Source organism: Thalassophryne amazonica, chromosome 12 (genome assembly GCF_902500255.1).
Source record: "Thalassophryne amazonica chromosome 12, fThaAma1.1, whole genome shotgun sequence".
Classification (NCBI taxonomy): Eukaryota; Metazoa; Chordata; class Actinopteri; order Batrachoidiformes; family Batrachoididae; genus Thalassophryne; species Thalassophryne amazonica.
Window position 1 is genome coordinate 32,489,857 of NC_047114.1, and position 21,440 is coordinate 32,511,296.

The 21,440-nt window shown below is 39.1% G+C and overlaps 1 protein-coding gene across 2 annotated transcripts in view; it reads right to left on the reverse strand.

The window, feature by feature from the left end:
- Window positions 1-16,940, reverse strand: part of LOC117522500 (gastrula zinc finger protein XlCGF57.1-like) — a 20,087-nt gene extending 3,147 nt beyond the window's left edge. For both annotated transcript variants that reach the window (XM_034183930.1, XM_034183929.1), the window contains exons 1-2: window positions 16,904-16,940; window positions 13,938-14,024 (exon numbers count right to left, since the gene is read on the reverse strand). The gene's annotated coding sequence lies outside the window, so the exon portion shown is untranslated. The remainder of the gene's footprint in view (window positions 1-13,937; window positions 14,025-16,903) is intronic.
- Between the last annotated feature and the right edge of the window lie 4,500 nt (window positions 16,941-21,440).

Here is a 21,440-nt window from a genome sequence, read left to right on the forward strand (position 1 = left end):
ACTATACACAACCACACACATACACACATATACATACATACATACACATACACATACACACACACACATACACACATATACATACATACATACACATATACACACACACACACACACACACACACACATACACACACACATACATACACATATACATAAAGGGCTATGTCTGTCTGTCCGGGATAAACTCCCAAACTATAATATGTAGCCCTAAAAACTATATATATTCTGAATCCTCATGACATGGGGAACAAACTGGTTACCATTGTTTTAAAAGTTGAACTGAAAATTACCCCAAAATAGCCATTTATGTAAGACCATACAGTGTTGTACCATGTGTGTTTCATGCTGCCACTTCTGTCTGTCCACGATAAACTCCCAAACTATAATATGTAACCCTAAAAACTATAAATATTCTGAATCCTCATGACATGGGGAACAAACTGGTACCATTTTTTTTTAAAGTTGAACTGAAAATTATCCCTAAAACAGCCTGCTGTGGGTATGACCAGGCAGATTCAAATTTCCAGCGCAGTGTATGTGTTGGCCTTCTCTGTTTATTTAATCCCTTCCTTCAGCTACTTTATGTCCTCAACTGTTAAGCACCTGACTGTCCTGTACAACCCAGTTTGCCTTCCTGTCTGAATACATTCATTTTATGTTTGTAAAATTGCAATGTAAAAACAATGAAATACACCACTACCTCAATTTTGATTCATTGATATTTACATTTACTGCTACCTACCTTTTGTGTGTAATTTTGTTATAAATTTGATTGCAAAACAAAGTCTGCATGAAGGACTTCAAATGCGTTTGTCTTTTAACCAAGTATTTCCACTTAGTTTGGGGAGTCATGGACGTGTATAACTGGAGATACAAAACGCAGAATTTGCACTGCACACAATTTCTTCAATCACAGCCACAGAAGTTCCTGTGACTACAAGTCACAAATTAAATTTTTTTTATTTATTTTTACTGATTCGTGTTTCTTTATATTGTAAGAAATATGTTTCTTCACTTGTCCCACATCAAGTACATTTCAACATTTGCTGTGCAGAGAACCTTGTAAATACAGATTCACTTCAGTCATGTAGCTGAATAACAAAACCTGAAGTCCAGAAGGAAGAACAGAACATCTCTGCTCTTCAAAATGTGAAGAAAGAGTCTCTAAAAACTCCACCAAGACGTCCAAGCTACGGAGGATACCTTCATCTGGTTAAATGTCCTGAGAGTCCAGCTCACCTGTCATCTCTGCAAACTCACACTTGCAGCTACGCTTCTAAACAAAAACACAGGCTCTTTAAAGAGCAACTATTTTATTTGAAAAACTGTTTCCTTTTATATTTTAACATTAAACAAATGAATCATTAAACAAGTCCATGAAGTCAAAGTTCAGTCAAAGAAGCCCCGCCCCTATTGTGCACAATTTCAAAGCATTCACAATCACTAGAATTGTCAAATATTTTAGAAAATACTCTGTCCGTATTACAACATTAAAAGCAATCACATAGCCGATGAGGATGTACTTGAATGTCAAAATGACTAAATTATAAAACAATGTCATGAGGTTTATGTCACATTGAGAATTCCTAATTAACAGACACACTGCAGTCATTGTTGCATAATCTCCTGTTGTGTTTATAATAAATATTTCTATTTATTTACAGTGTCTTTTCTTGAGCAGGGGTGGTGGTTAATGCACTTGGTTTCAGTGCAGAAGGTTCCGGGTTCAAATGCCACCCCTGCCACATTCGCCACGTAATGTGGAGTTGCGTCAGGAAGGGCATCCGGCGTAAAACCTATGCCAATTCAACAGGCAGATCCACCTTGAATTTGCTGTGGCGACCCCGAGTGCAAAACAAGGGAGCAGCCGAAGGGACCTACTTTTTATTTACAGTGTCTTTTCTTCCTGGTCAAAATGCAAATAAGAATGAATGAATTTACTTAAAAATGTACACATTAATTTTCACATTAATTAATTTAATGTTATTTTATTTGTCTAACAATAAATATGTCTAACAAGAACTGCTTCGATCTGCAAATCACTGTTTCCATTGGTTCAAGGTTCAAAGCAAAGCCGTGTTGAAGAAAAGTTTATTACAGACCCGCTGCAGGGTCTGTAATCAATGTAGAGAAACACACCCCACAACAACGGCCACTCTGAAGGACTGATAAGCAAATCATTAAGCAAAAAGGTTATTGATGTCGGTGGATCGAATCATTTCTTAACAATACCCGAAAGGAACAGGTTCTCGATACCCATCCCTAAGCACGACATCCATTGTTCACTGGTTAGCTAAAATAGCTAATTTTTTCCATTTTTGCAGCGTTCATCCTTGACTCAAAATACATAAGCATACCAAACGGCAAATGTCATCTCTCCCTGGTTTCTGCCTGATCAAAGCCATACGCGCACACGCACAGAAGCCACTTGGCAATTCTAATATAGATTATTATAATGCTTGGATTTTGGTAGGAACTAAATTTTGTTAGTTTTGTGAACTTTGGAAGCCTTTTAAAAACCCAGTGGCGCTACACCTTTAAATCTAGACAGTTTTCATTTTCAAAACTGCTCCAACTCATTTTTTAACCTCAGTCATGCTAAGAGCTAAGCTAATCAATGTTGCAGGACATTGCCAGATACAGCTCACATGAGTTCCAGTAAAAATGTGGTTCTAAAACGTGCATACATGCACACACAATGAATCATGTGACATAACACATTATTCACTTGCCTATACACATTTCTCAGGGAGGGAAACCAGCAGCTGTGAAGAACTGTAAACAAAGCAGCAAAAAAGTGTTTGCTTGTTGTTTTGACCCGTTTCCCATTCATCATTCAGCTTTGCAATGGCTCAAAAATTATTTTGAAGAAGCTGCAGTTTGTACTGACCTTGTCAGCACTGCACATTTGAGTGGTGGAAGAACAGAGAAAGCAGAGGAAATAAAAAGGCAAAACCACACCAAATCAGCGGGATCTTGAACAACTCAGCTTAGAGTGCCTTAATTGAGAGAGTGGTGTCAACTCAGAACATGGCGCCATTTTGGTTCTAACTGCACTGAACTACTGAATAAACCTTTTATGTTTTCAAAATTTTTTCAATCCTTTAACCACATACAGCCACACATCCAGGTATAGGTATTATCACAATAAATATAAAAATAGTTAAGCTATCAAATTTACATAAATTTACAATGACTTATTTAATTAATTTAAAGCCTGATTTATGCAGCTGCACAGCTGTAATTCCATGTCATGAAATGATGTGCGTGACATTTTTAAAGTTTTCTGTCTCTGCTTTATGGTTTATTATGGACTAATCTGACCCTCAACAAGCTTTTCTTTCTACAATCATCACCTCCAATTTAAAGGTAAGCTGTACAATTTTCTCTTTTACCGACTTTTTCTCTTTTGTCGCACTGCAAAAACTATTATAATATGATGGCAGATGAAGGAGTAAAAACAGAAAAGTGTCAAATCACAGCCTTTTGTGTCTGATTTAACAGGTGCACATCTAGGCTGCGGCTGGATAGCTGGATTTCCATGCAGACAGATTAACAGCAAACGCTAACGTGACTTTTTTTTCTCAAATTTACTTTTTATTGAAAAAGCATATTGTACATTCCACATTGCACTGTATACAATTACAGTATGTTTGCTCTTTCACATATTTTCATTTTAAACATTCAAGAACATCAATGAACATTGTGGGAAGTACAAACATTGAGGTTACGTGACATTTTACTGAGATTTCTACATAAAGTCTGTATGCGTAGGCTTCACATATTCTGTCTATTTAGACCAAAAAATGTAAAAAGCATCCAATTTCACTTTGATAAGAAAATATTTTTTTTTTCTCCATTGTATAAATTTCTTTGACAATATTGATCCAGTCATCAATTGTTGGTCGATCTGGCTTCAGCCATTTGCTTGTGACTGCTTTCTTACTAGCTGCCAACAAGATGTACAGAAGTTTTCTGTCATTACCGAAACCATCCAGTCTTATTTTACCTAAATACAAGCATTCAAATGACAAGGGGAAAACAATAGAAAACACATTCTGCAAATGATAGTGAATCTCTGACCAATATTCTTGTATGACCGCACATTCCCAAAAAATATGGAAATGATTGGCTCCCTCATTGCTACATCTCCAACAAGCATCACCTGTCCCTCGGTATTTCTTCTGAGCTGGTGTAATGAAGAACCTCATGATATTCTTCCAACAGAATTCACGCCAAATATTTGATCCAGTTGTCGTACATTGTATTTGACATATATGTTCCCAAGCATCCTCTGTAACTGTAAGACCTCCTTCCCTTTCCCACTTTTCTTTTACATAATATGTGTTCTCCATTCCACACCCAAGAATGCTTTTGTATAGTTTAGAAACTATTTTAGATGGGGGTACTGATTTTATTATTGATAAAAATATATGCAAGAAACCTTGGTTAATTGAATTTATTTCAATATTTTGACTGAAATAATTTCTCACTTGTAGATATCTGTAAAAATCTTCAGAACCTAATCCATGTTTTTCTTTAAATTGTCAAAAGATTGGAGTGCCCCCTTGTGGATAAGGGAGTTATAGTCAGTTATTCCTTTGGAAATCCATAATTTGAATCTATTGTCACATTTATTTTGGGCAAAGTCTGTGTCATAGGCACACCATCTTAGAATTTTGGAGGCCTGTTCTATGTGACAGAGTTTAACATTTTCGTTCCATATTTTAATCATAACATTTAATAGGTGAATGTATTGAATATTATTATTTCTCTGTAGTTTGATATCCACCATTAAAGCTTTCAAAGGTATTCCATTAATTACTTTTTCTTCAAGATCTTTCCATCCCGCAGTGTAAACCGGAGAGCACATGCACACTAGAGGTCTCAATTGTGCAGCATAAAAGTATTTTCGTAAACATGGCAAATTCCTACCACCCTTATTTTTTGGTAACTGTAATGTTTTACACTTGATTCTAGATTTTTTACCTTTCCAAATATATCTGAATATAATTCTATCCCATTCTTCAAACTGTTTTTGTGGAATATAGAATGTAGGCATTGGAACAGATAGAGAATTTGTGGAAGAACATTCATTCTAACTAATCAATTCTTGAGTGCAAATCAAGAAATGGTATTGAACCCCATCTTTGTAAGTCAGATTGTAATTTAACATTCAGAGGTCCATAGTTGACATCATACATTTTATTAAAATCTTTGTGTAAAATTATACCCAGATATTTGATTGAGTCAGCTTCCCATTTCCATTTGTAGCTATCCTTAATATTCTGCAGAGGATTATAATTTAAAGTTAAAACTTGAGTCTTATTGACGTTAATTTTGTATCCTGAGAATGTACCATATTCTTCAAGCATTTTCATTGTTACAGGCAATGTTTGAGTTGGATGTATGATGGTCAACAGTAGATCATCTGCGAATAAGGTGAGCTTTTGCTCCTGTCCCAAGATTGTTACCCCTTTAATATTCTTGTTTTCCCTTATCCATTGAGCGAGCGGTTCTATATACAAGGCAAATAAAAGTGCGGACATATTGCAGCCCTGTCTTGATCCTCTTTCGAGGGCAATTGACTCCGTGAGGTCCCCGTTGATTTTTATCCTAGCTGTAGGTTTGTAATATAATCCTGAAATTGTCTCAATTATTGATTGATGAAAGCCAAATTTATTTAGAACATTGTATAAGAAGTTCCACCTCACAGAGTCAAATGCTTTTTCTGCATCTAAACTAATTACTAATGTTTCTTGGTTTTTTTTTTTACTAACCTGTTGCATTATATTTAATACTCTTCTGATGCTGTATTGTGTTTGTCTTTGTTTGATGAACCCTGTCTGGTCTTTGTGTATTAATATTGGTAAGATCGTCTCCAGTCACCTTGAAATTATGGATGTGAATAGTTTATAGTCAATATTTAAAACACTAATTGGAGGATAGTTCCCACACTCTAGTCTATCTTTACCTTCTTTTGGAATGAGAGAGATTAATGCTTCATTCCATGATGTTGGAGTAATTTTCTTTTCAAGCACCCAATTGAAAGTCTTTAATAAAACTGGAGTAAGATGACTCTCCATTGTACCACTCTGGGCCATATCCATCTGCGCCCGCCATTTTGCCCCTTTTTAGTTTTGTAATTGCCAGATGAATTTCTTCTGTGGTTATGGCAGCAAGAAGCTTTTTATTTTGTTCATCCGTCAATTTTGGTAAATCTAACTTTGTCAAGAAGGTATCTACGAGGTCTATTAGAAAAGTATCCGACCTTATTATTTTTTTCAAAAACCATATGGATTTGAATCACGTGCGATTACATCAGACATGCTTGAACCCTCGTGGGCATGCGAGAGTTTTTTCACGCCTGTCGGTTACGTCATTCACCTGTGGGCAGTCTTTGAGTGAGGAGTGGCCCACCCTCTCATCGATTTTTTCATTGTTTAGGAATGGCTCAGAGACTACTGCTTTGTTTGCTCAAAATTTTTTCAAAACTGTAAGGCACAACTGAGTGGACACCATTCGATAAATTCAGCTGGTTTTCGGTAAAAATTTTAACGGCTGATGAGAGATTTTGGTCTGGTACCGTCGCCGTAAGGACAGCCCACGGCGCCTGATGGCGATCTGTGCTTCGAGGCGGCAGCGTCTCGCCGTTTCAAGTTGAAAACTTCCACATTTCAGGCTCTGTTGACCTAGTAAGTCGTCAGAGAACAGAGAACTTTCAGAAGAAGTCGGCATGAGGAGTTTATTCGGACATTCCATTGTTAACGGACATTTTGTAATGAAAGAACGTGCGGGCAGAGTCGCATGTCGGGCCGGACCCGACTGCAGGGGGTCGCGACAGGAAAAACACTTCCATTGGAAACCTTAACGGGCAAGTTGGAACATGCCCAAGCTGTTAAACAATTTCTCAGTTACTCACTTGTTGAAAGCCATCAAAAGCCGCCTGAATTTTACAAATGGTTTTCAACACGGAGGTGTTTTTCCTGTCGTGGCGCACACAGATTCACCGAGTCGTCACGGAAACGACTCGGCGAATTTGCGCTCACGTCTTTCATTAAAAAAATGTCCTTAAACAGTGGAATGTCCGCATAAAGTCCTCATGCCGGCCTCTTCTGAATCTTCTCTGTTCTCTCACGACATCCTGGGTCAACAGAGCCTCAAATTAGGATGTTTTTAGGTCGAAACAGGCCGACGACGGCGCCTGGAAGCGCTGCATGACGTCCCGCTCCGTGGGAAGTCCTTACAGCGACAGAAACACCCCATAATCTATCAGCCGTTAAACTTTTCACCGAAAACCAGCTGAATTTCTCGAATAGTGTCCACTCGGATATTCCTCACAGGTCCAGAAAAAAGTTTGATAAAGCAACACGCGCCGTCTCGAGCAGCGTGTGAAACAAAGGAATTCAGCCGAGAGGGCGGGACCACATCTCACTCAAGGCCTGCCCACAGAGAAATGACGTCACCGACACGCGTGAAAAAACTCACGCATGCGCACGAGGGTTCAAGCATGATTGGTGTAATCGCATGTCATTCAAATCCATATTTTTTTTTTTTATAAAACTGCCGGTTAGTTTTATAAGATACCTCGTATATCATCCTCATTATTTATGACCGACTGTGAGTAAAGATTTTTATAATATTTTTGGAAACAGCGTTGGATTTGTTCGTGTTCAGTCTCAATTTTATTATTTAATGGGTTCCTAATTTTGTGAATTGTTCTCTCTGTTTTTTCCTCAGTTTGTAAGAAAGGAGTTTTAAAGATTTTCCACCTACTTCGTAGTATTGTTGTTTCATAAAGATTAGTTTCTTCTGTATTATTAATGCTTCAATATCGTTTATTTCTTTTTTCAATTTTTCAATTTCAGCTTTAACTTCTTTTTTCATATTTTTAGAATGTTCCTGTTGGAGTTTTAATATTTTTTCTTCTAAGCTTGTTAGTTTGAACTGGTTGACTTTCTTTAGGTAAGAGGAGATACTTATTATTCTTCCTCTCATTACTGCTTTTAATGTGTCCCAAAGAATTCCTGGGGACACTTCACCATTGTCATTATATTTAAGGTAATCTTTAATCTCTTCAATTAGCCTTTCTTTAGCATTTTGGTTATTTAAAATGTTATTATTTAATCTCCAGAGTGTACATTTTTTCTTCTTTGACAGATAAACATTCATGGTGACTGGATTATGATCTGAGATTGTACATGGTCCAATTTCACAATCTTTCACGTTTAATAGGTCATTCTTGAACATAAATATACGAGGTCTATTAGAAAAGTATCCAACCTTATTTTTTTTCAAAAAACCATATGGATTTGAATCATGTGATTGCGTCAGACAAGCTTGAACCCTCGTGCGCATGCGTGAGTTTTTTCATGCCTGTCAGTTGCGTCATTCGCCTGTGGGCAGGCTTTGAGTGAGCACTGGTCCACCACTCCCGTCGGAATTCCTTTGTCTGACTTCTTGCTGAGAGACTGCCGCTTTGCTTGATCAAACTTTTTTCAGAAACTGTAAGGCACATCCAAGTAGACACCATTCGAGAAATTCAGACGGTTTTTGGTGAAAATTTTAACGGCTGATGAGAGATTAAGGAGTGTTACTATCGCTTTAAGGACAGCCCATGGCACCAGACGGTGCACCGCGCCCCGACCCCCCCGTCGTCAGGCTATTTCGAGCTGAAAACTTCCAAATTTAAGCCTCTGTTGACCCAGGACGTCGTGAGAGAACAGAGAAGTTTCAGAAGAGGTCGGGATCAGCAGTTTATGCGGACATTCCACTATTAAAGGAGATTTTGTAATGACAGACAGTTACGCGAGGCTATCAAAAAGAAGCGACCAGGAAAGCTGATGAAAGCGGTGCTGTTCCATCAAGACAATGCCCCAGCTCACAAGTCAACAGTGGCCATGGTCACTATCCACGAGTGTGGATTCGAACTGGTAGATCACCCACCATACTCCCCTGACTTGGCACCCTCGGACTTTCATCTGTTCCCAAACCTGAAAAAAACTTGGCTGGGAAGCACTATCGGAGCAATGATGAGGTGATGGCTGCCGTTGAGGACTACAACCCCTGGCAATAATTATGGAATCACCGGCCTCGGAGGATGTTCATTCAGTTGTTTAATTTTGTAGAAAAAAAGCAGATCACAGACATGACACAAAACTAAAGTCATTTCAAATGGCAACTTTCTGGCTTTAAGAAACACTCTAAGAAATCAGGAAAAATAATTGTGGCAGTCATTAACGGTTCCTTTTTTAGACCAAGCAGAGGGAAAAAATATGGAATCACCCTGTAAATTTTCATCCCCAAAACTAACACCTGCATCAAATCAGATCTGCTCGTTAATCTGCATCTAAAAAGGAGTGATCACACCTTGGAGAGCTGTTGCACCAAGTGGACTGACATGAATCATGGCTCCAACACGAGAGATGTCAATTGAAACAAAGGAGAGGAATATCAAACTCTTAAAAGAGGGTAAATCATCACACAATGTTGCAAAAGATGTTGGTTGTTCACAGTCAGCTGTGTCTAAACTCTGGACCAAATACAAACAACATGGGAAGGTTGTTAAAGGCAAACATACTGGCAGACCCAGGAAGATATCAAAGTGTCAAGACAGAAAACCTAAAGCAATATGTCTCAAAATTCGAAAATGCACAACAAAACAAATGAGGAACAAATGGGAGGAAACTGGAGTCAACGTCTGTGACCGAACAGTAAGGAACCGCCTAAAGGAAATGGGATTTACATACAGAAAAGCTAAACGAAAGCCATCATTAACACCTAAACAGAAAAAAACAAGGTTACAATGGACTAAGGAAACGCAATCGTGGACTGTGGATGACTGGATGAAAGTCATATTCGGTGATGAATCTCGAATCTGCATTGGGGAAGGTGATGATGCTGGAACTTTTGTTTGGTGCCGTTCCAATGAGATTTATAAAGATGACTGCCTGAAGAGAACATGTAAATTTCCACAGTCATTGATGATATGGGGCTGCATGTCAGGTAAAGGCACTGGGGAGATGACTGTCATTACATCATCAATAAATGCACAAGTTTACGTTGATATTTTGGACACTTTTCTTATCCCATCAATTGAAAGGATGTTTGGGGATGATGAAATCATTTTTCAAGATGATAATGCATCTTGCCATAGAGCAAAAACTTGAATGAAAACATTCCTTGCAAAAAGACACATAGGGTCAATGTCATGGCCTGCAAATAGTCCGGATCTTAATCCAATTGAAAATCTTTGGTGGAAGTTGAAGAAAATGGTCCATGACAAGGCTCCAACCTGCAAAGCTGATCTGGCAACAGCAATCAGAGAAAGTTGGAGCCAGATTGATGAAGAGTACTGTTTGTCACACATTAAGTCCATGCCTCAGAGACTGCAAGCTGTTATAAAAGCCAGAGCTGGTGCAACAAAATACTAGTGATGTGTTGGAGCGTTCTTTTGTTTTTCATGATTCCATAATTTTTTCCTCAGAATTGAGTGATTCCATATTTTTTCCCTCTGCTTGGTCTAAAAAAGTAACTGTTACTGACTGCCACAATTATTTTTCCTGATTTCTTATAGTGTTTCTTAAAGCCAGAAATTTGCCATTTGAAATTACTTTAGTTTTGTGTCATGTCTGTGATCTGCTTTTTTTTCTACAAAATTAAACAACTGAATGAACATCCTCCGAGGCCGGTGATTCCATAATTTTTGCCAGGGGTTGTATTTTGACTCTCAAGATGAAAGCTTCTATGCCAAGGGGATCGAAGCACTCAAGCACCGCTGGAAGAAGTGTGTGGAGTTACAGGGAGACTATGTAGAAAAATAACCTTGAATTTGTTCAATTCGACAACTGCATCGTAGTCAACCTTAGAACTTTTCAGCCTACCCTCGTATGCTTGTTATGCATTTTGTCTTAATTTTACATTATGACATTTTGTTTCATAACTCCCCCACATGAACATCAAACTCAGAACATAAGTAAAACATTCACACTGAAAACAAACAACAAACATTGTAAACTTCCAAGGCAGGGGTCCATGAGATGGACCCTTTTGAGCCTCTAAAGGCTGTGTCCTCATGAGTTCCTTCGAGGGGTAGGGCTGTCATGATTAGGAATTTCTGGAGATGATTAACTGTCAGACAAATAATTGCGATTGACAAATATATTGTCTATTTTTTTTTTCTTTTTTTCCCCCCTTTATATTCTACTATTGTAGTATAATTACACAACTCTGGAAGAACATTTGGCTTCTGTGAGTGGAGAAACTGGGAATGGTGCAACATTTTTATTTTTATCTTCATTTTACATACAGTCCCAACTTTTTCTGAATTGTGGTTGTTTCTGTTGCATTTCTGAAATTGTTTCTCCTCATCAGTCACGTTTTGTGCTTAAACACTGCATTAAGCCCATATTGAACAAATAAATACCTTTGGAAAGTAACAGCTGTTAAAGTTCAGAGTTCTCACCTGCTTTTTGTGATCTGTGCATCTGAACATCACCACAGCTTCTCCATGTCAGGTTTTTTTTTTTGTGGCTCAGTTCATATATTCTCATTTTTAAAATATGTTTTTAAAGCTATTTGACCGTTTATTTCATCTCATGACTGCATAAATTCAGCATACGACGCGCACATGGTGTGAACAGGACGGTAACGGCAGAATCACACCTTTAGAGAAAGTTCAGACAGAAGTGAAAGCAGCTTCACGTTTTGGTTTTGTTAACATGTTCACTCGGGTTAAAATCCTCTCTCTGCTCCGCGCTCGCTGCGCACTGATGGTTCTCAGACTGTAAGGTGTCGCGCCTGCATTCAGGAATCTCCCTCATGCACCCCCTCCCTCGCAGTCTGCAGCCTGTTGACTCCGCACGCACGCACACACACACTGACAGCTCCGCATTTTAGACAGCTTTTGAAGAAGACGGTCACTGTTTTAATCGGTCTTATCAAAACGGCAGGACGGATCGCTCTTCAGCCTCCATGTTATTGTCCCACCTTAAGACGAGAGCGAGGCTGCAGCACAATGACGGCAGATTCTGAGTCGTTATGCTTTGTGGATAAAATAAATAATTCACGGTAATCACGAATATGAAAAATAATCGTGAATATGAAAAATAATCGCGATTGACGAATATTGTAATAACTGTGACAGCCCTATCGAGGGGGCCTTCATTATCTGTGGCCTATGCCGCAAGAGAGGTGATCCCTAAAGAACCACTGTTTTGTATTTCACACCAATATATTATTATAACTTGAACTTACATTTCTGTTGATAAATATAACAATTTCTCAGAAAAAAAAAAGTAGTGCAGGAAACCTCAATCTTCAGAGGGGGGTAGCTGCAGTCCTCCTGAAGGCTCTCAGCTTCTCTTTGTAACCAGGATCCGGCGCTGGATGAGATGTATTGTGCCCGGTTCTTCCTGGCACCCTGGTCCATGTCAGCTGCTTCAGTTGCTCCAGGATGGTTTCTGGTGACTTGATGATTATAACTTGAAATCCTTGTCTGGTCATGTCTTCACTTGCCTCCTTTGCAGTGTCATAGATTCTGGCCCCCTCTGTATATATGACTTTCAGCCTGGCAGGAAAAAGTGTTTGGAACTTGATTTGATTGTCTTTTAGTATCTTGTGCATCTCGGCATATTCTCTTCTTTTTTTTTGATGATGAGAGGAGGGTAGTCGTTGTCAAGCGTTATTTGTTTGCCTTTCCAAGTAAAGCCTCTCTGTTGCCATGCTTTGAGGAGTATGAGCTCCTTCGTCTTGAAACTCAGAAACCTGACAATAATGGAGCGTGGTGGGGCTCCACTCGGGGGGACAGGGCCAAGAGAGCGGTGTGCACGCTCGATGCTTATCTCCATCTGAGCACTCAGCTTTAAGCCCTCGCGTAACATCGCTTCAGCAAATGCACACATATTAGGGTAGTCTTGTTCCGCAGTCTCTGGCACGTTGTAAATTCTGACATTCTCTCTTCTAGTTCTGCTTTCTAAATTTGTTAGCTTGTCAATTAATCCCGTGTGGAGCTGTAACAGTCCGGTCATAGCATCTTCCACGTTTTGTATTTCTCTCTTCCGCTTTTTCAATTCTCTCCTCTCCTTCCTCCATCCGGTTGTTAACTTTAGCAATATCTTCTTTCAGACTTTCAAGTTTCTCATTAGTTTCCTGCCGGAATGCTCTCAACTCTTGTAAAAGTATTTCAATTGCAGCTGAATCTGCCATGGCTTGTGTTTCTGCGCTAGCTTGTTGCTGTTAGCTTGTTAGCTCTGGTATCCGCATTGGCTAGCGGTAGCTCACGTTAGCGCTTTTCCAAAGTTTGTTTGGCTATTTCAATGCACTTTCAAACCTGGTATTCGGCGTACTTCTCTTCCCCTCGTTGTTATATTAGAATGCAGATGTGAATTTCTTTGGTTTAGAGGGGGTTTGTTGTTAATTCTTTTGGTTCTGTCGGGAGCGCCCTTACAGTGTGGCCATCACGATGGTGTCCCAACCGGAAGTCCGTGACTTTTTTTTTTTTTAAACTCATGTTGCCACTCTCTCAAATTAATTCATCTGTAGGCACAAGAGGCACCACCTTAATCTATGTCAGCTGTAGCTCCTGTTTTAACGGGGCTAGCTTTTTGTCCTTCGAGTCCATGTTAAGCCTGGCTAAACCTGTTCCTGATATCATCTCATGTTGGGTTCAGTGGCTAACAAACAAAACTTCTACAAACCCAAAATGTTTCTCTAAACTTAAAGAACTGCAACACGTTTAGAGAATTATTTTTACTCTACAACACACCAGAGTGAGCAGCAAGCCACTCCAAATTCAAATCACGTTGTACTTTTGAAGAGGAAATGGTCCAAATGGTTACACACCAGCCTTTATTCCACCATCACTCACACACTGCATCGTTGCTGCACAGTGTGTGGTTCATGTGGACAGGACATAATGTTCTGGGGGAACTCACCTGGATTCAGAAGAAGCTGATCTGAGGAACCATGCTGTCTGATTTCTTCTTTCCAGACAACTTCAGCAGCTTTGGAGAATGGAAAATCTGAAAAGAGAAACAAGAGAACAGTCATAAGAAAACCCCCAAAACATATACGTGCAAATCTATGCAAGCAAATAATCAAAGCTTGGCCTAGTTTACAATGAGGAAAATAAGTATTTGAACACCCTGCGGTTTTGCAAGTTCTCCCACTTAGAAATCATGGAGGGGTCTGAAATTTTCATCTTAGGTGCATGTCCACTGTGAGAGACAATCTAAAAAAAAAAAAAAAAAGATCTGGAAATCACAATGTATGATTTTTTTAATAATTTATTTGTATGTTACTGCTGCAAATAAGTATTTGAACACCAGCCAATCAGCAAGAATTCTGGCTCGCACAGACCTGTTAATTTTTCTTTAAGAAGCCCTCTTATTCTGCACTCTTTACCTGTATAAACGGCACCTGTTTGAACTTCTTACTTGTATAAAAGACACCTGTTCACACACTCAATCACACGCCAACCTGTCCACCATAGCCAAGACCAAAGAGCTGTCTAAGGACACCAGGGACAAAACTGTAGACCTGCACAAGGCTGGGATGGACTACAGGACAACAGGCAAGCAGCTTGGTAGAAGACAACAACTGTTATGATTATTTATTAGAAAGTGGAAGAAACACAAGATGACTGTCAGTCTCCCTCAGTCTGGGATTCCATGCAAGATCTCACTTTGAGGAGTAAGGATGATTCTGAGAAAGCTCAGAACTACACAGGAGGACCTGATCAATGACCTAAAGAGAGCTGGGATCACAGTCACAAAGATGACATTAGTAACACATGATGCTGTCATGGTTTAAAATTCTGCAGGGCAGCAAGGTCCCCCTGCTCAAGCCAGCACATGTCCAGGCCCGTTTGAAGTTCAACAGTGACCATCTGGATGATCCAGAGGAGGCATGGGAGAAGGTCATGTGGTCAGATGAGACCAGAATAGAGCTTTTTGGAATCAACTCCACTTACCATGTTGGAGGACGAGAACAACCCCAAGAAAACCATCCCAACCTTGAAGCATGGGGGTGGAAACATACTTTGGGGGTGCTCTTCTGCAAAGGAGACAGGACAACTGCACCGTATTGAAGGGAGGATGGATGGGGTCATGTATTGCAAGATTTTGGAAGACAACCTCCTTCCCTCAGTAAGAGCACTGAAGATGAGTCATGGCTGGTTCTTCCAGCATGACAATGGCCCCAAACACACAGCCAGGGCAACTAAGGAGGGGCTCCGTAAGAAGCATTTCAAGGACCTGGAGTGGCCTGGCCAGTCTCCAGACTGGAACTCAATAGGAAATGTGAAAGATCTAGAGAAGATCTGTATGGAGGAGTGGAGCAAAATCCCCTGCTACAGTGTGTGCAAACATGGTGAAAAACTACAGGAAATGTTCGACCTCTGTAATTGCAAACAAAGGCTACTGTACCAAATATTAACATTGATTTTCACAGGTGTTCAAATACTTATTTGCAGCAGTAACATACAAATAAATTATTTAAAAAAACATACATTGTGATTTCCGGATTTTTTTTTTTCTTAGATTATGTCTCTCACAGAGGACATGCACCTAAGATGAAAATTTTAGACCCCCCCCCCCCATGATTTCTAAGTGGAAGAACTTGCAAGATCGCAGGGTGTTCAAATACTTCTTTTCCTCACTGCGCACACAAAAGGGACGCGATTGTGCACGTGTACTACCAACAAAAGGACTGTGTATTTCCTCAATGCAGCGAAAAAAAAAAACAGAGAAATTAGTCCAGCTTTTCATTCTAACGTCCTGCTAACAGCCTCCACACGGCTGACAGTACAGTGTATTTGTTCTCTGTGTGTGCGCGCTCGTTGTGTGTGCGTGCAGAGTGCAATGTTACCAAATGTATGGAACCAAATTTGCACTCTAAAAGTAACCAAATCGCACTCTAAATGCAATGCAACACAAAAGAGACAAATAATCCATGTCATGTGACATACAAAGCACCAATCAAATGACAAGGATCCACTCAGCCTATATAAAGATAAACTTTATTGATCGCAGAGGAGAAATTCACACGTTACGTCAGCTCTTAAAAAAAAAAATATATATATATATATATATAAACACTTATAAAATATAAGTGTTATATGTTTACACAATATAACACCTTTTACTGGACATTCTATTACTAGGAACTAAGTCACACTGAGAAAAGCATTTTTAAAACATGTAAAACAATTTCAGCAATAGCCCTGCAATGTTTAGTAACTATTTATCAACTGCTATTTTGATAACCAAGTAATCATTTATCATTCCTTGATTTCAGCTTCTTAAAGGTGAATATTTTTTCTGTTTTATTTTCCTAGTTGATTTACTCCTATCGGGCAACAAACTGAATATTTCTGGACTGCGGACTGGACAAAACAATTAGAGATTTGAAGGTGTCATCTTTGGCTCTGGTAACACTGATCAACATTTTTTTTTTTAAATGGACCCAACACCTAATTGGCTAATGGAGAATATAATCAACCAATTAATCAATGATGATAATAATAGCTGCAGCTCTTATCACCGCATCTCCACTGTTTATATTTGCACATTTAGTCTTCATTTACATCAATGATTCTGATCGCATAGGTATAATTACAATGAGGCTTTAGAAACTATTTCCACATCCAGCAGCGGAAATATTTGTATTTAATTAAAAAAAAAAAAAAAATTGGTCTTTACATGCAGACTCGAAGAAAAGGACAGAAACTGACCGCCTCGCATGAGGAAACAAAAACAACAAAAAAATATACACAGTGAAATCAACGTCATAACAACAAAGACCAAAATTTGTGACTTCTACAAAGTAAGCTTTGCGCCTCTTTTTAGTGGTTTCCCTACGTTGTAACACACAACTGACAACAATATAACTACAGTCTTACCTCAGCTCGACAGCGCCCGGAGCTAACTGAGCACGGAGGAAGTGACATCACCACAAGGTCAAAGGTCACGCAACAGCAGCAAAATTAACAAAATAAAAGCTCACCAACATAAAGCAAAATAGAGACGCACGCATCTCTCTCTCAATTCAATTTTAATGGAGCATTATTGACCAGGGAAACGCGTTTTACGTTGTTAAAAGCAAGTGTTAAGCAAAAATTTAAAATTAAGAAGATGTACATGTAGTTAATATTCTACAGTAAATACATGTGTAAACAGGAGATGTGAGATTGAAGTAATAGTAGAAATTGTGCTGTCTGTCTCTCTCTCTCACACACACACACACACACGTATATAACTAGCTGAGTTACCGGTTCGACGCACGGATAATAAAGAAGAATTGTAGCCATGTCATTGTATATTTCATGTCTAGTTAAGTTGTAGTGAGTTGCATTGTGTGCATGTTCATTAATTTTCATAGAGAAATTTGTGACATATGAGACCCAAGTGAACGATGAAAAAACAAGGTGATAACATGTTATATCACTTACAACAAAAATCTACCCTATACTCGTAAACCAGCTCTCATGAGATACAAGAAAAATAGGGCTGATAAGACTTGTCCTATCAATTTTACAGGCCTGGAAACTGTGGCAATAAAATAGGGCGATACAAAAAAGGCAATGAAAATACCAGGCTTTGTATTGCCCCGCTTTTCATCCAATCAGGGGTCCCCATTTCTCAGCCCCACCCCCATTTTGTGTTACCCTGGAGACAAGTGCAGGATCCTGATAGAGGATCCAGATCATTTCATTCAGCCAAGATATCTGATCAAGGTCAGATTTTTAGCCTCCCGAGCAGGGAGAATTCTACAACCTGAGCCTCATACTGAAGTTGTGAGACGTCAAGAAATTAGTGAAGAAGACACTCATGACTTTATAGAGAGACATAAGAACAATCCATAATGTACATATCTACATGATTTACCTGCCTTATTCGTTCTACATGAATAATGTGTATGATTCTTTAATTTTAATGATTATATAGATCAGACCTACTATTATTAGCACAAGTGTTGAATGAGGAGCCCTGTATCATGCCCCGATGTATCTGTATCGGCCTTCGTCCTTCGGCGTGACACAAACACACATGTGATAAGGCATACATGTCACTGCAATGCTCTGGCATGCTGTACACAGCAGGTACATTTTAATTGAAAAAAATGCATGCCTTAACTCGCACATGATGCGTGCTGGCCCGTTTGGATTGTAGCCAGTTGCTACTATGTAGTAAGCAAAGTGTGATACCTGACCTGAGTACCACATGAACTGTGAAAAGGGCTCCAGTGAACGGGTCATGATGTAATAAGGCTGACCGTGTGTGTTTGTGTTCTCACACATATGCTTTCAACCTAAGGGCCTCAGTGACATCCCCCCCCCCCAGTGTCCCCAGTCACTATAGCAAGTGTGGTGTCGATTGCTTAATTACTGTGGCTGTGCATAGCGGAGCAGGTCATGATCTATAAGGCTGACCGTGTGTGTGTGTTTGCATATGTACACTGAGGAGCAGTGACCTCCCCTTTGGTGCTCCCAGTCACCATTCCAAGTTTGGTGTTGATTGCTTGTGGCTGTGCATAGCGAACACACACACACATATGCATGCATGCGCAATCAGCTTTGTATATTATATTTCACTTGTGTACGCAAATATATATTTTTGAACAGCTGGTTACACATTTTACATGTGATACATTGAGATACTGAAGTTCATAACAGGTTACAAAACAGGCCCAGTGATTGCAACTAAACTAAAAAGTCATTTAAACTTGATTATAGTTAAATGTTACCATAGCTGTGGAAGATGGTTTTGCCTCCTGGTGCAGTTTGTTCTTGAATTATTAGACAACATTGATGTCACCTGTAGTTTGGATTATTTTCTTTTTTTTATTTTTTTAGTATTTGCCGTAGCTACCAGCTGGCTGGTTTTATATAACAGATTTACATAAGGGTGCTGTGGATCACATCTTGGTGTCGCTGTCAGTACAGCTGTGGGTCACGACGAAATCCACACTCTCACAAGCATCACTAGCTTAGCTTATGACAAGCTAAACGTGGATGCTCTCGTTATGGCCAAACAACTTTCCACAGTTTTTGGGGATTCTGTGTTAGTACGCGCCCACGACCGATGTGCTTGATGAATTCCTGCGCAAAAAGTAGTTCCCAGATAATTGTGATATATTCTAGTGAGATAATGAGTATATCATCTAAATCAATTCTAAAATTTACCAGAAATAAAATTATAAAGATAATTGAAGTTTTAAGAGTTGCCGCAATAAATAAAGAAACTTAACCTTTGAGTAACTTCACCTTATATGAGCATTGTCACCATTGACACAATGGAGTTTGATGCGGAAGAGTTCAGAAAGATACGATTGGAATGTTTTGATTGCCATTTACAGTTGCCGATGAAAGACTTGGGTGTTAACTTCGTGTTAAAGTCGGAACAAGAAGCTGCACTGAAAGAGATCTATCTGGGAAGTAGAGGTGGGTCGATCGATCCTAATAATAATATCGGTACCAACACTGGTATTGATATTGAACGATCCTTGTGTAAAAAGATCGATACTCAAGCTTTTCTCTCCTGCATACACTGACTGCTGTGCACACAGATTCATCACAGTCTACTCGCTGTCACACAACAGCCCTCTACCTCAGAAGATTTTGTTTTAAGTTATGTTGAGTGATTTTTTTTTTTTTTTTTTTTTTTTTTTTAAACAAAAATGTTGATTGTGATAATTGTCAGGGCTTGTGATGGACTGAAGTAGGAAACAGGTGGAGACCAATGCAGACTCTCAGACATGCTGGTTGTGATGAATAAAAGGCTTTATCTGGTAACCAGGCAGTAGAGTCGGTACACGTGTAATCAGATAATGAGGCAGAGGTATCAGAGAGGGTACAGGGTGGGACGTAGTCAAAAATACGAGCTGAGATCATACCAACAGCGTCGAGGAGTATCACAGGAAAAAACAGAGGCAGAGTCAAAATACAAGCTGGGTTCAGGATTAAAGCAAGACGGAGGTCGGAGCAAAAAGCAAGATCAAAACACTAAGACACAAACAGGACATGAACTAAAGGCGAGAGAGTGAACAAAATCAACAATCAGGTAGTGAGCTGTGGAACTGTGAGGGTTTTAAAGAGGAGCAAACTAATCAGGTTGATGTGAAGCAGGTGTATGGAAAGAGGTGTGGTGAAGTGAACAAAGAGGAGAGAAGAAAGAAAGTGTGAGGGGGCAAAACAAAGCGGTGCATAACAAGAGAAGTGAGTGACAGAAAACTAACTGAGAAACATGACGTGCTCAAAAATGAATGAACAAAAACAAAAGGGGCAAACTTAAGAACTACTGTAACAAATCAAAAATGGGAAAACCAGAAAACTAATGATTAAAACTAAAACTAGAATGGAACTGCAACTGAACACCATAGAAAAGTGAATACAGTAAAATGGCAAAACAATCAGTTAAACCGCAAATAAACAAAACCCAGTGAACACAGAATAATGCAATGAATAAAAAGATAACTGATAAACACAAAATGCAATGAACAACAAATGGAACATAATCTGATGAGCAACACCAAAGATAAATAATAATAAAAACCTGTGAATAAACATTATACAACAAATGTGATAAACAGAACTAGACTAAAGTAACTTAAAAGACCCAGAGTGAGCAAATATAAACTACACAATAAATGATAAACAAAGAATGAACCAGTGATGAAAGTGTAACACAAGAAAAAGCAACGAATAACTGAATGACTGCAAACTAAATGATGAGGTGCTGAATAAAAACAGTGACTAAATAATAAACAAAGCAAAACAATAAACAGAACCAAACAGACTAACATGATCAAGTATGAACTAATGAAAAGTAAAACCAGAAAATCACAAAAGAAATACGCCAAGGGCTAAGACCTAAAACCTGAGCCGGGGCCGAGCATGACAATAATAAAGTATTTTGTTGTCACGTACAATGTTTGGCAAAATTCTAACCTAGGTCTTTTGGATCCATGAAGCTTAAATATGAAAAAGTATCAGTATCGATACTGGCGATACTGGGCCTGTATTTACTTGGTATTGGATCAATACCAAAATTCCTGATATCGCCCACCTCTACTGGGAAGAGACACATTCTGTGTGTTGTCTCCAACGAAAGCGGCACGCTAAGCAGTTTCTCGAAAGTAGTCCGCCAAGCTCAATCTGTGGGCGAGCTCTCCCACAATGCTAAAATAGAGATGTCGGTCCAATGAGAGTGGCACTGAGCAGGATGGACGAAATCGTGTCCTAAGATGGCGGACGCAAAATTGCGATTGTTAATCAGATTAAATGGACAGTCTAATTGTGGAGCGTCTTATTGGGGACCCTTGATTGATTTAGAAATTCCACATAAGATGTACAATAAAATACGCACGCATACATATACGCATGCACGCACGCATACATATATATATAAAAAAATACATTTATAATGGAATTTCAAGGA